Source organism: Erigeron canadensis, chromosome 1 (assembly GCF_010389155.1).
Source record: "Erigeron canadensis isolate Cc75 chromosome 1, C_canadensis_v1, whole genome shotgun sequence".
Classification (NCBI taxonomy): Eukaryota; Viridiplantae; Streptophyta; class Magnoliopsida; order Asterales; family Asteraceae; genus Erigeron; species Erigeron canadensis.
Genome location: NC_057761.1, coordinates 18,027,744 through 18,045,834, shown reverse-complemented (window position 1 = coordinate 18,045,834; position 18,091 = coordinate 18,027,744).

Below are 18,091 nucleotides of genomic sequence, written 5' to 3'. Positions count from 1 at the left end.
CATGGATGATTTCTCGGTTTTCGGGGATTTTTTTAGGTCTTGCTTGCATAATCTAGATAAGATGTTGGCTAGGTGTGAAAGGGCTCGTCTAGTTTTGAATTGGGAGAAGTGTCACTTCATGGTGACCGAGGGGATTGTTCTAGGTCATAAGGTGTCTAGGGCCGGGATAGAAGTTGATAGGGCCAAAATTGATGTGATAGCCAAGTTACCCCCACCTTCCAATGTGAAAGGGGTTCGTAGTTTTCTTGGCCATGCCGGTTTCTACCGGAGATTCATTAAGGATTTCTCTAAGATTACTCGTCCGATGACCCACTTGTTGGAGAAGGACGTGCCTTTTGTTTTTGATGAATCTTGTTTAAGTGCTTTTCAGGTATTGAAGGAGAAGTTGACTGATTCTCCAATTATGGTGGGACCAGATTGGAATTTGCCTTTTGAGCGGATGTGTGATGCAAGTGACTATGCTGTTGGAGCTGTTCTTGGGCAAAGGGATGATAAGCATTTCAAGCCGATTTACTATGCTAGTAAAACCTTGAATCCCGCCCAGCAAAATTACACTACCACAGAGAAGGAGTTGCTTGCGGTAGTCTTTGCATTTGATAAGCTTAGGTCATATCTAGTACTAAGTAAAACTGTTGTTTTCACTGACCACTCTGCTTTGAAGTATTTGTTTTCTAAGCAAGATGCAAAGCCTAGACTGATTCGATGGATTCTGTTGTTGCAAGAATTTGATATTGAAATCAAAGATAAGAAAGGTGCCGAGAACTTAGCAGCCGATCACTTGAGCCGATTGGAAGACCCAAACTGGGAGGAGCTTCAGGATGGGGAGATTAAGGATAACTTCCCCGATGAATATTTAAATGTCATTTCTAACTCTGATGAAGGTCCTTGGTTTGCTGACATTGCTAATTATTTGGTTGTAGGTGAAATACCAAATGATTTCTCGGGTCAACAGAAGAAGAAGCTCATATCGGATGCTAAGCATTATTCCTGGGATAATCCATATCTGTTTCGTATTTGTGCAGATGATATGGTAAGAAGATGTGTCGCAGGAGCTGAAACTAGGGAAATATTGGATGCTTGCCATTACGGGCCAACCGGAGGTCACTATGGTCCGTCAATTACAGGTAGAAAGGTTGTTGATGCAGGTTTCTATTGGCCGACAATCTTCAAAGAGGCCCAAACGTTGGTCAAAACCTGTGACATTTGCCAACGCCAAGGAAGCATCACAAAACAGGATGAAATGCCACAGCAAGGAATTCAGGTATGCGAGGTTTTCGATATTTGGGGCATAGACTTCATGGGACCATTCCCACCGTCTAACAAGTTTCAGTACATCCTAGTTGCTGTTGACTACGTGTCTAAGTAGGCCGAAGCCAAGGTTTTGCCTACAAACGACGCGAGGGTAGTCATTGAGTCTTTAAAATAGTTGTTTAGTAGGTTTGGTTGCCCTAGAGCCTTAATTAGTGATCGCGGAACACATTTTGCTAATCATCAACTAGATAAGGTTCTTAAGAAGTGGTCAAGTGGAAAACACCAATAGGGCTTTGAAAAGAATTCTAGAGAAAACAGTTGGGGATAACCCCAAGGTTTGGTCGAAAAAGTTGGATGACGCCTTGTGGGCGTTTAGGACCGCCTTTAAGACGCCTATTGGCACTACGCCATACAAATTGCTCTATGGTAAGACTTGTCACTTACCAATCGAATTAGAGCATAAGGCGTATTAGGCGTTGAGGAATTTGAACCTAGACATGATGGAGGCCGGTGAACTTAGGTTGTTGCAACTTCATGAGCTCGATGAGCTTAGATTAGGTGCACATGAAAATTCAAGACTTTATTAAGAGAAAACCAAGGTTTACCACGACAAAAGGATCCGTAGAAAGGAGTTCAAGGTTGGTGCGAAAGTTTTGTTGTTTTTATCGAAATTTAAAATTAAACAACCAAAGTTAACTTCTAAGTGGATAGGTCCTTTTGTGATTAAACATGTGTATCCGTCCGGGTATGTTGAACTTTTTAAAAGGGATGGAAATGGGTCTTTCATTGTCAATGGTCATAGGCTCAAGTTGTATTTGGAAGAAGAGTAGGAGGAGGGGATGGTTGAAGAAATCCCCATTTTTGATTCACAAACTTGAAATGGTGATCGAGTCTAGCTCACGACTCGTAAATAAATTAAGCGCTTCTCGGGAGGCAACCCGTGTTTAATTTTGTTTTGTCAATTTGATTTTTATTCGTTAGATAGGTTTAATTTGTTTTGTTAAGAATGTGCAGGTTCAGAAGTGGTGTGAAGCGGATTGAGGTAAGTTTGGGTTTAGAAACGAAAAACATTTTTTTCTGGAAAAGTCCCCCACTGCGCCGCAGTGGAGGGGGTAAAACAGACTGCGCTGTAGTCCATTTCCTTAGCTTATTTTGACAATCACCCCACTGCTCCGCAGTGGGGGCGTGAGGAGATGATTGCGCCGCAGTCCAAAAGCTTGGCTTTTATTGAATTAATCCCCATTGCGGCGCAGTGGGGGGACACCTAAACTCACTGCGCCGCAGTGGGAGTGTTGACTGGTCAGGAGGGATCGGTTGTTTAAAGTAAAAAAGGAAAGGGGGAGTTGTTTCTACCACACACACTTTTTCAAACTCTCTTATCCTCTTTCTCTAAAAAGCAAAAACGACCTCCCTCCCCAAGAACACCCTTGAATTCGGAAATTACCCTTTAATCCACCAGCACTTTGCACTTTTCTTTCTCTATTCTCTTAGCTTTTCACCTCTCAATCACTACCATGGGAAAGAATGTAAGTTTTTCTTGTTTATTTTCCTTTTAATCTTGCAAATTTAGATTTTTAGATTTTTAGGGTGTAATTGTGGAATTGGTTGGTGGGTTTTGTCAATTAAGGGGTATGGATGATAATGTAGTGTTTAATTTCACGAATCTAACACTTGTTCATCCGGATTTGAGTCTAAATCAAACCTAGGGTTTTGGAAAAAATTGGGGCTTTTTTGATGAACAAGTGTGGGGGAGGTTAATGGAAGGATTTGTAGTGATATATTGTTGAAAGATTGATATTTAGTTGGATTATTGCACCCTTTTTCTGGAAATTTGTGATGAACACAAGGAACCTGCCCAGAACTTCAAGTGACTGCGCCACAGTGGTGGTGTGTTTGATCCACTGCGCCGCAGTCCATGGCTTGTGACCTGCACGTGTTTAGAACCTCACTGCGCCGCAGTGAGGGTTACTACATACCACTGTGCCGCAGTGGTAAACCTCGGCCAAATTTGGACTTAGCCTCACTGCGCCGCAGTGAGGGGGTATTGATGATGCCCACTGCGTCGCAGTGGGGCACTTTCCTGCATGAATTTTGTTCGTTTTTAATACGGTTCCTGGTTTGTATTCCGCATTTAACATGTTTAATTGTCTTATGAATTGTGATTGTAGGATGCTTCAGGAACTGACAAGAGGAAGCAAGTTGAGGAGGGCCAAGGAAGCGGGTCGGCCCAGAAGCAAGCCAAAGCTTCTCGGGAGGCAGTTGAAGCGCCCACACTAAAGTTCTGGCCTGGGCAATTAAATGAGAAGCATACATGGTTGGAATTCAGCAGCGTGAAACAACCCCACAAGAACAACTTCCTTAATGAGTTGTTCACCATCCACAAGGAGGTGGTTTGTCCACCTAGGTATCTCGCTCCCACTGCCGCTCAGCATTTCGGCATTCAAGCCGACATTAACGGGTGGTTTAGGATAGAAGCTCAGGTTGGTGATAGGTTAGTTGTGAGCGATATGTGGCATAATGTGTTCAACAATCGGGAGCCTGTGTATAGGGAGCTGTGTTTGGAGTTCTATTCAACTCTGAAGGTGACAAAAGAGTTGAATAAGGTGAAGGACATTTTTGAGGAGCGCTGTGTGACTTTCTACTGTGGGGGTGTTGCGAGAAAGATTTCTATAGCCTAGTTTGGCTATTATACTGGCATGTACACTCTGGACCAGTTGAACAGTAGCGAGTTCAGAAGTTTGTTGAGGTAGGGCTTATATCTGAAGCAGGCTTTTGATGGTGAGTCCATTCCTCAGTATTGGACTCGAATTACTGGTGGTGAAGCTTGGCCGTCCGGGGGGTCAGGTAGTGTTTCTAAGATCAGGAGTGTGCGATTGAGGATGCTCCATCGTATGATTGTCACGTTTCTAGTACAGCGGTCCACTCACTGGGATAAGGCGTACCAGACTGATCTCTGGTTGATGAAGTTGTTTGCTGAGGGGCGCCTAGGAGGTTTGCTTTGGCCCCATTTGTTGTGTTGGATAGGATGTGGAACCACTCCGACTCGAAGATGGTTTTGGGCCACTTTGTTACTATGATTTATTGGCGCATGGGCATTTTCGATACGGATGAGTGCCAAACCGACCTTTCGCCCCCTATCTTTCAGGAGACTTTGACTCAGGCCGAGTTGGTGAGGGCCAAGATTGTGAAGTAGATGACGCAGATGGAGAACTCTAGACTGCTGGATGACACTGGGCTTGTTGCCCGACTCCCGTTGTGGAGGGAGTTGAGGATGTTGAGATGAGGGATGCTCCACAGGAGCAACCGAGGCGAGCTCCCACTGGTATTGACTTGACCCCGTTGAGCACCCAGCTCTGGCAGATCTATGAGGGGCAGCAGGCCAGCCGCCAGGCTTTCGATGACTACCAGCGGCGTATGGATCAGGAGGTGAGTTGGTTAGGGTCACAGCGGCGTACACGGGGATGGAGTTTTGGCAGCCTGACCCGATTCCACCTTTCAGCCCTCCACCTATCTGTGTTCCACCATATCGACAGGATGGCGGTTCTTACTTCTTCACGCCATCCCAGATGTCCCCACGGCCCCATGACTTGGGAGGATCTCCCGGAGGGCCAGTTCAGTTTGGTCGATACACAGATGGTGATGCTGGGATTTCCTCCTCCATGCCTAGTTTCTTTACAGGTGCCAGTTCTGGATTTGCTGATTTTGCTGGAGGCTCTGGACAGGGAGATAATCAGCCGGGTGGCGGATATGGCGGCTCAGGTTCAGGAGGTACACCAGAGCAGGCTACCAGCTGGGTGGATGATTTGTTTGGCCCACCAGGCGCTCTGTATGGTTATCATGGACAGCAGCAGTGATGAGGATGACTTCCATCCGGTACCGTGGGATGGGGTCATATGTTGATTGATATTCATTCATGCTGATTGATGAATTACTGTACTTTGATACATTATTTCTTATTTCGTGTTGGTATCCACCCTACGGGGTGATGAACATTGTATTTGTTTCTTTTTTTTTTCTTTTAGTTGTTGCATGAACAAGTAGATATACATATTGCTTTGATCTATTTTGGGTTGCTTTGATGGAATTTGAGCAGGTTACTACATTCGATGGCTATAGCGCAACTCAAGTGTGAGGGGGAACCCCTTGGATTCTCTTCTCATCTATTCTATGGCATCAATGTGTTGATTGTGTGATGGTGTGCGTATGCTGGCAGTAAGTTCAGCGCCATATTTGTATTGCTATGTTTGATGCACACACTACTCTCGCACCTTCCGTTTTGGCACAAGTTGTTTATCCCGCCAACCAAAATGCCATTCCTATTTCGGACACGGGGTTGATAACTCGTTTCAAAACGAAATGTGTCCTCATTCCGGTATGTGCTTTTCTATGTCGCTTACCTCTATTTACCTTTGTTTTACCGAATATGGACATTGAGGGCTTTGTCCATCTTAAGTGTGGGGGGGTGGCAAATAGGTTTAAGCTACCGGGTTTATCATTTTTGTTTTTTTGCCATTGAGATTTTTTATCAGTTTTGTTAATGTGTCCCTCTTGTAGGCCTTTGGATCCTATCTAGGGGTATGAGTTTCAATTTTGAACTCTTAACTGTGATGTGCATGTTTAAAACTGGTGATATTAATTTGGCGGAATAACAGAAATTGATATGACTTTTAAAACTTGAGTTGAACTTGTCCTTGTGGTAAATTCTTTTGACACTTAATTGATTACTTATTAAGCAATTTTACTACAAACTGTTTCCTTGACAAAAAAATTTTAATTGGCGAAGTGTGTCCTGAACGGTTATTTGGCTTGTCCTTCGGGATTGATAACATTACTTGCATACTCTTATATATCCAAAACACCCAATTGTGAGATTTCATCATTTCATATATAGTGTGTCAGGTGACGGTTTTGGTTTGTTTGCTTCGTAAATACGTCCCTCTCTTAGGCTCTTGGATTTATTCAGGAGTAAGGGTTTTCATTTTGATGCCCTGCACTAAGATGTGCGTGTTTGAAGTATTTCTAAGCCATTTCCGGGTTCTTTTCTTGATAAGAGTATACCGATGATGTGTTGATTCTAGAACTTGGCCTGGTGATCGTGACGAGTACAATGGATGACAAATTGGCATTTAGGTTTGACCATCCTTTTTATTTTCTTCTTTTCATTTTTCTTTTGTATATCCATTTCCCTAGTATACAACCTTATACTTATACTTGTCTATATTCACACAATTTTCTTTTCTTTTATACCTTAACAATATATACACATATACATCACTATAACTTACCTTTCCATTGTATAAACCCACCTATCCATGTAAACCTTACCTAATTATACCGTTAGTCTATTCTGGGGGGCCATTGATTGTCATTGGTTTGTTTGGATGGTTTAGGAGAGTTTCAATGGGTTGATTTGTGGAATATTCTTGTCTATGAGAATATGTTAATGGGTTAAGTTATTGAAGATTGTCTTGGATTGTTCAAACAAAGAAAGTGAAGTGTTATAGGCATGTTTATCATTGTAAGAGGGTATCTACTAGTAGAGTAAAAATGGTTAAAAAAGAATAAATAGAATTGAAAAACAGAAAAAATAAAAAAAAAAAGAGGAAAAGAAAGAACTTGGGCTACTAGTAGGTATTTCTCAACTTTAAATGTCTAGAAAGTTGTTGTATCATTAATTTTGGAAGATTTGGTTGATTATAAGCTGTTTGAAGTTGATACACCACAATGGTGTCGGGCTTGCTTGGTACTTTGGAGGTGTTCTCGGGATGACATCTTATGGGTTAGTGGTTTGTTGGCAATCAATGGTATGGGTTGATTAGACTAATTTGTTCATATTCAATATAACTTATACTATAAACTCTTACCTTTTAGTTTTAGTTTACAACCACCCTTAATGCCTATTTTGACGATGTACTTGATCCTTGCGCCTTAATGGTGGAGTGACGATCCTGGTTCAAGCCTATGGTAAAAGAGTATACATCACGACTGAGCTATGAGTGATTCTTCATATGTTCAACCCTGAAAGTAGGTTTGTTGGAGTAGAATGATATTGATAGGATCGTTTGTTTTCATTTATGCTTAGTTGATTATCGTGGCTTGCGGATTGTTCAGGTATTGTCAAACATTTCGAGTTTTCATTTAAGATTAAAACTGCTTCACCTGTTTTCTGTCATTAGACATGCTTGGTGTTGCTTCTTTTTGATACTAGTCATTTGTTTGATAGTTTGATTGTCAAGGATTACTTTTTCTTAAATTCCGGATTTGCTTGAGGACAAGCAATGCTCAAGTGTGGAGGGATTTGATGTGACTAATTTATACCCATTACCCACATCATTATTGGCCATTTTACTATATGTTTTAAGTCTTTTTTGTATGCATTTGGCGCGTTTATGGTGTTTGTTAGTGTTTACAGGCTCTAAACAGGTTACGCGTTCATTTGGTAAATTTTCAGGTGATTATTGGCCAGGAAGTACGTTATGTTGATGAGAGTTGATTTGAGTGGACGAGACGACAGAGTTTAGCAAGTAATCGAGACCGAAATAAGTTGGTTATGTACAAGCTCGTGACTGCGCCGCAGTGGAGGTTGCCATGCCCACTGCGCCGCAGTCCTTATCCACAGAAATTAATGGACAAACCCCCACTGCGCCGCAATGGGGATGGCTAGGAGTTGACTGCGCCGCAGTCAAGTAAAGAAGAAAGGAGGCCGTGGAAACGTACTGCGCCGCAGTGGTAGTTTGCTTAGCCACTGCGCCGCAGTCACCATTAAATCAAAGTCAAGATCACCTCACTGCGCCGCAGTGAGGGAAGGCTCAACCCCACTGCGCCGCAGTGGGTGCACGGGAGGACAGACCTTTCCTTGTTTCTGCATCAGATTTTGGAGGAGTATAAATGTTAGAAATTCAAAATAGTGCTTAGTTGTATTTCATTATCTTTGTTAATATTGTATATGTAATATAAGGTTGAGGGGGAGCTTATGTATTTACTTAGAGTATAAATACCCCTCAAGCCTTAACCTTTTGTAACTTTTTAGTCACATATTGCGAAATATATTTCCAAGCTTTCTACACATATACCTCTGTCTCTCTCAATACACACACTAACACACACACATCCACCATTGTTACTCACCTTACTTCCGCACCCGAACACGAACGATTTCCATTATTTTACATGTGGTATCAGAGCAAAACAACAATCAGTTGACGATCCAGAACAGATTCAATACAGATTCATTGAATTTTGTTCAAATTCTTCTTCTACGTGTTCAAAGAACCATTTACCGCCATTTCTGTTCTTCAACAATTTACATTCAATTTCTGTTCAATTTTCAAGTTTTTGTTCACTAATACTTTCCAAATCATATTTCAAAACATTCTGTTAAGTTTCAGAATCAAATTCAAAGTTTTGAGTAAAATCAAAATTTTCAAAAAATTGATCAAAATTTGATTTTCACAATTAAGTTGATTTGAGATATGGAATTTCTTTTTAGGATTGTGCGTGACCATTTTCTGAGCATTTTGATGTTTAGATCACATCCTAATTCTCAAAACTGAGTGAGAATTGATCAATTTTGTATCAAAAACCGTTTGCTTTATCTGTTCTGTTTATATGTGCAGGTATCTCAAAACGATCTCTGTTGCAGGAACTAAAATGATCTCTTTTAGATCGTTCTAGTTTTTGGACCATTTTGAAGTTAAAACGATCTAATTTAGATCGTTCTAGCTTATATAATTCTGTGTGAATTGTGTGGTGTGTGGATCGTGATTCTTAAGTTGTTGTGATTGGGAATCACATACTTCCTTGGGTAACTGATCTTCTTGAGATTGGTTTTGCCTAAAAATTTCCAAATCATTGTGTTACTCTGCCCAAATTTTCAAAGTTTTCATACTTAGAAAATTTTTCACCCAAATTGTTAAAACGATCTAAATTTAGATCGCTCTAACTCTTCTTTACAATTCCTTAAAAGGATCTCCTTTAAAACATTTCATTTATTTTCCATCTTCTTTCTTCTTTCGTCTTTCTTCTTCATCACTTAAGAAATTTTTTAAATTTCTAAAACGATCTAATTTAGATCGTCCCAGTTTCCTTTTCAATACTTAGAAATTTTTTTCAAAAAATCTAAAACGATCTAAATTTCTAGTTTCATTTTCTAAATCAAGTTTTTTAAATTGTAATTCAATTATTTCAAATGACAACAATCAACATCAATTCAGACATTTCATCAAGAAAGGTACAAGTTTTTACTCAAATTGACTACTTGTCTCTTCAAACAACTGCTGATACTTTGACAATGCAAAATCTTACTTTGAATACAAATTTGAATATAGCTAAACAAAAGTTTGATAAACTTAACGAAGCTTTTTCTCAACTCTCAATAACTCATGATGCTCTCAAAGTTAACTATGACTCTTTGAAAGAAATGCATTTGTCAAGTAACAATTCTCAAGTTGTTTCACCTAATGCACATCTAACCAATAAATGTCAAGACCTTGAAAAGACTGTCCATTCACTCAAGCAAACCATTGGGACCTTACAGCTTGAGAAAACCAATGAATGGATAAGAGCAAATGCAAGACAAGCAGATGTTGAGTTTCTCATAAACAAAATGAAAGATATGAGACCAAATTGTGAAAAACATGAAAGACAGATTTCTGACTTAAACAGTTCTTGTTTTCTCAAAGGAGTCGAAATTGAAACTCTTCAAAAACAAGTTGAGGATTTGAAAGCAAACATTTTGTTCTACCAAGAGAAAATTTACAAAATAGAACAAAATCCTTTCTTAGATTTCACTGCTTATTACAATAAATCAAAGATTGATAAATCAGAACTTCTTTTTGGTTTAGGTTGTGAGAATCCAACGCATTTAGAGAAAATTCAAAAAGAACATCTTGGTGCTTTATATGATGAAAAATTTCTTCGTCTTGGCATGATTCAAGAATTCATCAGACCATCTGAGGATGACTTTGAGTCAGATGATGTTGAAAGACCAAAACCAACTCAAATAAACATTGATTATGTTGCTCTTAATGATTCTTACAGGAAAACTCATAACAGATCAATTTATGAGTTAGAAGAAATAGACAACATTTCAGTGAAACAAAATGAGTCTCAACAAGAGTCTTCCAAATCAATTTCTCACAGAGCTTATATTCCAACTACCATATTGGAAAAAGAAATTGAAAACCTAAAACAAAAGGTTGAGTCTCAACAAAAGGTCATTGAACATCTGAAAACTCAAGATATGATGATTAATCATAATTCTGATGATTGTTCCACTCCATCCAATGGGAGTGAGAATTCTACAAAAGTATTACAGGATGATTGCATCTCTTCTAAAGAAATTCAAGATATGTCCACAACAATGCTATCATCATTTTCCAAGATTGAAGAAAAAATTCAAGCTTTGAAGACTAAACGTCTTGCTTCTGTCAAAAAGGTACTTTCTTTTGAAACCCCTGTGATCACACCTAATGACAAAAGTAAAGTGACTTTAGAGCATAAAATTGAGATTCCTGAAAATTTTAAGGTTAAAGCAAAAGCATTGATTGAAAAGATGATTACCAAAACTAGTTCTCAACCAAAAAGTCAATCAAAAATTAAAAAAGGAGTTAAACAACTTTCTTTCAAAAAGCCTAAAGTTGAATCAAAGAAGGAATCTAAATCTAAGATTGCTCCAACTTCATTTTACTCACCCAAAAGTCAGCTTACACCAACTGTCAAAGGAATAAACACCATTAAGGTTCATGTTTCATCTGTTTCTAGAACCTCTGCTCTTAAAACTATCTCTAAAAATAGTCCAATATCCAAGATGTCAAAAACTAGTCAAGTTTTCCTCACAAAAGAAACATCTAAGGGTAAAACTATTTATAGGGATCAATATGGATGGTTCACTGTCAAAACTCCAAAGAAACAGAATCCCAAATCTTCAAACAATACCATGATCAATTTTTCTAACCCAAAAGGACCCATTCAAAAGTGGGTACCAAAAACAACATAATTGTTTTTGTAGGTAATAAAGGTCTGTGCTACGTATTTCCACTTTGGAAGACATTCAATACATGATCCTGGAATGAGTTTCTGATCAAAGAAACTATCTCAAATAAGTGCTAATTACCAATATACTAACTTACCTCTGCATGTTATGTAAAAATCCTCTATCTCTCTAATTTCATTCATTATCTGTCAAACATTGATGCTATGCTTACGTGCAATATGTTTTATATCATGCAATGTTTGAGGGGGAGAGAAAGGATAATTCATGAAGCAAAGGGGAGTTTGTGTATTTGCACTATTTGATTAGAAACTCGTTGTTATTTTAGAAAAACAAAATATAAAAATAGAAAATTTAAAAAAAAATTCACAAAAATATTTTTGTTTGTTTTGTTTTGTTTGTTTATTCTAGTCTTTAGAAATCTGATAAATGAAAAAGCCCAAAAACAAGTCAAGCCCAATATCAATCAAGTCCATAACCGACCCAGCCTGACCCGACCCATTTTTTTTCTTTCTTTCTTTCTTCTTAAGGAGGGAAAAACAATTTTTTTTCTTTTCTTATCTGTTCACGTATACCAGTAAAATCACTAACTCTCTCACTAAAAATCTTCATAAAAACTTTTTGTTGCTGATCATCAAAAGAAGTTAAGGGTCTTGTTCCAAATCGTTGTGTGATCATTTCTTTCTATAACATCATCAACTTTCAATCACATCCACAGGTACTATCTCGGTTTGAATGTAGATTTCATTGTTTTTATTTTTCTTGAATTTCTCGATTCTGTTAGTACTTCTGTGTTAACTGTGTGATTTAGAAGCATGTTCAGGATAGGTGTAAATGATTATTACATGTTTAAATGCTTTGTTTGATGTTTTTGAAAATTCAAAAACCCTTCCCCCTGTTCTTGAAAATAAAGTTGATCAGAGTATGTTTAAATGGATTGATGCGTTTCTGTTCAGATATGTTGCGTAATGATATTGTTAGTTTGGCTAGGGATGAATGTTATGCCATGCTCAAGTTGCAGTTTGATCCATTGAATGTGAATATTGATGTATGTTTGGTTAACTGAAAAGTGTTTGGCAAAAATATTCTATTTTAGAGTTGTTTTGATTCTAAAACGATCTAAATTTGGATCGTTCTTGGGTCTGTACGCTGTGTGGTTTGTTAATAAGTTTGGAAATTCGATTGATGGGTAACTGAATTCTTATGAATTCGGTTCGCTCAAATCTGATACTTTTTAATGTAAAGAGAAATCATGAATTTGATTTCACTTTATATTTTTTAAGTGTTGGAAAATCTTGAAAAGAGAAGTGAAGTGTTTCTCAATTTTTTTTTTTTTTTTCCAAAACGATCTAATTTAGATCGTTTCATTTTTCCTTCACTTCAAAAGTTTTTAACAAAACCTAAAACGATCTCTTTTAGATCGTTTTACCTTTCCTTTCCCATACTTAACATTTTTTTTCTCTCTCTCACATGAGAAACTTAAAACGATCTCTTTTAGATCGTTTTACTTTCTTTTTCCATACTTAAAACTTTTTCTCAAATAAAGGTTTAAAACGATCTCTTTCAGATCGTTTTTACTTCAGTTTTCCATACTTCATTATTCTTTCTTTAAATTTTTCAAAACGATCTAAATTTAGATCGTTTCATTTCTTTTTAACTAAGATTTACTCAGAACGATCTAAATTTAAATCGTTCAGAATTTTATACTTAGAAATTTTTTCTTTCAACATTTTATTTTTACTTTTATTCTTGTGTGGTGTGACAAACTGTTTTGTATGATCATATAATTGTAATATATTTTGGTATATGAGGAATCGAACGCCTTTGTGTACTTCCTTATTATTCTCAAATATATCATACTTATGTGATTATATATTATTTTCAAAGTTATATACATATCAAAGTATATAAGAGCATAAAGAATTGATCGCCTTTGTGAACTTCTTTGTAAACTTATATATGGAAAATATGTATTTAACTATTCTGTGTTTATTTTCTCATAACAAATGATTTATAAAGGATACACTGAGTTGATCGCCTTTGTGAACCTCCTTGTATCTTATATAAATTGTCTGTGTAAACCTTGTTATTTGCTATTCAAATATTATTTTTCTGAGTACCATCACCAAGAACACCTTCACCACAAAGACATTCTTCACCAATTCAAACATCTCCACTTCCAGAAATTCTAACACCAGAACCCCCAACAATGCCTCAATCACAACAAATTCCAACTCAAATTCCTTCATCAACAATTTCTACACCTGTTTTCCTATCACCTCCACCGACATACTTTCAAGGCCGCAGGAAGTCCATTCCTGTTAATATCAAAAAGAAAACATTCAAAAGATCTCGCTTTGAGTATGATCGTTTCTCCCGAGCTGAAAAAGAAGATGTGGCTGATTCTGATATTGATTCATCTGATAATGAAGCCAATCAATTTGCTGATGATGTAATGGACATCCCGGAGGAACAAGGTGGAAATGAGGGAGGAGTTGAAAATGTTAGAGAGGATGAGAGGTCCGGGCTAGGTATAAGGCATAAAGAAAACGTTGGCCTTCCATTAGTTCAAACAACATATACTCGCCGGGTTCGACCTAGGATAGAAGACAAGAGCTCCCAACTCTTGCACGGTCAAACCTCCACTAGCCATTCGGAAGTCTCTCTACAGACTGACGTCTCATTTCTGCATGGGCAAAATCCACGTACTCCATCCCAGTCTCCTTCAGAGTCTGTGGATGTTGAAGATAAAGAGACATCTGCCCCTCTCTTGACTTTCGATTCTGCACGTCTGTCGAGTACCCCTAGGACACTTACACCGATTGTTATACCATCTGCACATCTAAGTAATGCTGCCGGAACAAACATAGAGAGCTCAGCTTTAGTGCCCTCTCAAGGATTGTTTGGAAGTCCTTCCATTGCTAACGTTATGCCAGCTTTGAACGAAGGCACCCGTGTAGCTGAATTGGCTCAACGACAGTTTGAACTCTCTCGAGCTCGAGCAGTTGCTGCGGCTATTCGTGCTTTGGGTTTAACGGTTGATCTAAGTGACACCGGTGTTATGTTTGTCCACTTTTCAAAGGATTCTGGTTGTGAAGCCGAATCATCAACTGTTGCTCAAACTCTTGAACCAACAGGAAATCCTGTGACAGTCATGATGTCGTCAGGTCACTCAGTAGAACCACTTGGAACTAGTGATGTGTCAGCTTCTATTACTTATGATACTTCAATTTCTGAATCTCCAGCTGTTGTAACATTATCTCCACTTGTTCGTACTCTTGTGACTCATCTGGTTGAAGGGATTAAACAAGAACAAGAAAGCGTTTTACGTGCTTCCCGATATACTATTACCGGAAAACTTCCAATGACTCAAACCAGTTCTTCACCACGCAGATTGCTTACTGGTGGTGCACTTAGAATTGGCTCATCTGTTGTTACTCCAATCTCTACACCTACTACTCATATTTCAGCTGTTCCAACTGTTGTTCCTTTGTCATCTCAACCAATCATATCAACACCACCGATTACTCAATCATCTCCAATTTCATCATCAACCCCCCTAGAAATTCCAACTTCATCAACTCAACAATCATTTCCTGATCCTGATTCTCCTGATTCTTCTTCAAGTTCTTCGTCTTCATCAGACTCTGATCTCAGTGGTTATTTGAATGACTATACTGCTAATAGGCTTCATGAAAGTGGTATATCCACTGATACTCTCATAATGGCAGTACTTCGTAGATTAAGATCTGAAGAGCCTAATCTGAATCCACCAAAGCAAGCCATCTGTCAATCAATTCTTTCTTATCAACATTTCTTGGATACTGATAATGCTCATAAGGCTGAAACTGAAGCAATTCAAAAGAGATTAACTGAGCTTGAACAACAATGTCGACCGGCCACTATCTTAAGGAGTCGGGATGATCAAAATCCGGATGATCAACCCGAGGGGGAGAATAATGCTCAAGATAGTGGAGAAGGTCATAATACAACACAAGAAGCAAGTGTTCAAGAAGTAATAGAAGGATATCAAGTTCAAAGTCAAAGTGTGGATATTCCTTCATCATCCCAAGCTCATCAAGTTCATAATTCTGATTCAGATGATCTGCCTCCACTTGTTAAATATATCTCTCACTACTACTCAACTACATCAAGTTCTGATCAATCTAGTGATCTTGATCCGTTTCAACCAGGGAAGAGGACTGATGATGACAGTGATTCTGATTCGGATGATTCTAATGATGCTCCACCAAGACCTGCTATGTCTCAAGAACAATTTGAGAAAGATATCTTTGAAGAGATTGTCTATGATCTAAGTGATACAAATAATCTTGACACTCCAAGAGAGCTTAGCATGGGCATTAGACATCCAAGAATCACTCGAGACAAAATCTGGCAAATCAATGAAGGATATTTTTATGAGAATTATGCTCAAATGGGATCTGAATGTCAAACCTGAAGAATTAGTATGCAAGGCAAGATACATTGAAGAAAGAGCCTTCCCGATTTACTACTCATCTGAGGAAAGACTCAACATGACCTTGAATAGGTTGAGAGCATTCTTTCTTTTCAGACATCAAAATCAAAGGGATGCATTCTTAGAAATGATGAATGCTGAAAGCACAGTAAGAAGTGAAGAGTGGTATAATCAGTTCCAGAGTCCAATCACAAGAGTGTTGACATTGATTGCTCCTATCAAGTATCAGAATCAAAGACTTGTCCTATTTAGAGTTTAAAGAGCTGATAGTCACATTTATGCTATTCATGAAGAATCTTTCCAATACTTACCAATCTCTGACATCCTCTTTCTCTACAACCAGTATGCTCATTTGATCACAAAGACTCCAGATCAACTCCTTGCTTATGAAGCTCTGAAGAGTCACATTCAAGCTTTAATCAGATATTATGAGTTCAATGATTTCCAGATTGGTCTAGAAAGGAGAACAAGAAGAATTAATCTCACGAGACCAATTCAGAGAGCAGGAGGTTATGAGTTGGATTCTTATCAGATTGGAGATCCAATAGAAGAATTGGATGGATTTGTTTTCATTAACAGCTTCAGAGGAAAAATCTTTATCCGTGCATCTGATTTTCCCAAGTATTCAGATGGCACTCTGAAATATTGTTTATTCTTCCTCAGAGCCATTCATCATAATCCTGATCCCAGTGAAAATGAACACATCCAGATTCAAAGAGAAAGACACATAAGAAGATTTCAAGAAACAATTGATGTTCGTCAAAGGGTTAGAGATCTTATTGCTGTCAGAACTATTAGACCAAGAGAAGGAATCATTCATACTGAGACAGGTTCATGGGTTCTTTGGAATCCAAGTCATGAACGAGGTCCTCATAACATTCCACTAGTTAACTTTCAAGATAATATCAGATTACTCGATGAACGTCCAGAAGGTGCTAACTGGCATTTCATTCCTAAGAGGTATTGGAATGACTCTTGGAATAGTTACAAGAAAAGAGCTTTTTGGAATTCTATGAAAGATAAGCCATCTACATCAAAAGCAGCTCAAGATTACAAGAAAAAAAAGAACAAGAAAAGACGAGCTGAGAAAAGAAGGAGGAGGAACATGAGGAACTGATAGAAGACAACCAAGCACTAAGGGGGAGAATGTTAGAAATTCAAAATAGCGCTTAGTTGTATTTCATTATCTTTGTTAATATTGTATATGTAATATAAGGTTGAGGGGGAGCTTATGTATTTACTTAGAGTATAAATACCCCTCAAGCCTTAACCTTTTGTAACTTTTTAGTCACATATTGCAAAATATATTTCCAAGCTTTCCACACATATACCTCTGTCTCTCTCAATACACACACTAACACACACACATCCACCATTGTTACCTACCTTAATTCCGCACCCGAACACGAACGATTTCCATTATTTTACAATAAATAGAAAACCCTAGGTCGAAAATCAGGCATCAAAAATCTTTCTAGGAGCTGTTCTACAAGGGTTCTTTTTCCTCCAATCAAGATTATTTCTTAGGTGGATTCGTTGAAGATTCACGGGCACCCATCTAGATCGTATCTACTTATTGTCTTGCATTTTATTTTCTTCAAACGATTGGTACATCATGTTTCTCTTCTATTTTATTCATTATTGTGAATTGTTTGAGCATGAGAATGAAAAGCTCAATTACAAAAGAGTTTAACCAAGAAAATCATCATGATCTCCTCAAACAAGAGTGCAAACCTAATAAATTCTTGATGAATCTAAGGTGTAAGATGATTTTCACATAGAGACGTATCGATCTATGAGGATATTAATGATATATGATTTTTATATGATGATTGATTGATGATGAATATTGAATGTACTGCTGCTATTCTCTGTGGTTGCGAAGAATGTTCTAAATGTATGTATGAATGAGAGAATGTGCATGGAATTGAATGGAATCAATGAATTGACAGCTAATGATTAGGAGTATTTATAGGCGATCACCTTAGGGTTCTCTTCGTATATGGGCCATATTGGGCTGCCGGCCCACATTCCAAGGTAAGAGGTATAAAACATTAGAGAATTATTCTTTGTCAATCAACATTCGTCATATAATTTATAAATTATCAATTTAAATATGTTTATATTTAAATTGATGTTAATATAGAAAAAGTGTAAGAAAGTTTTTCTAGTCTTAGACTTTAGGATCAGATTAGAGTATATGTACTAGGATCCGTTTTATATATACGTGTTACATATACAGCACAGCTTTATATATACGTGTGTATATATATTAAGGTCCGATAGGAGCACAGCTTTAGGATCCGATCTTTAGTCTCTGTCTAGGATCCGATCTCTCAAGTTCTCCTCTTTCTTAGTTCCGTTTCATATGA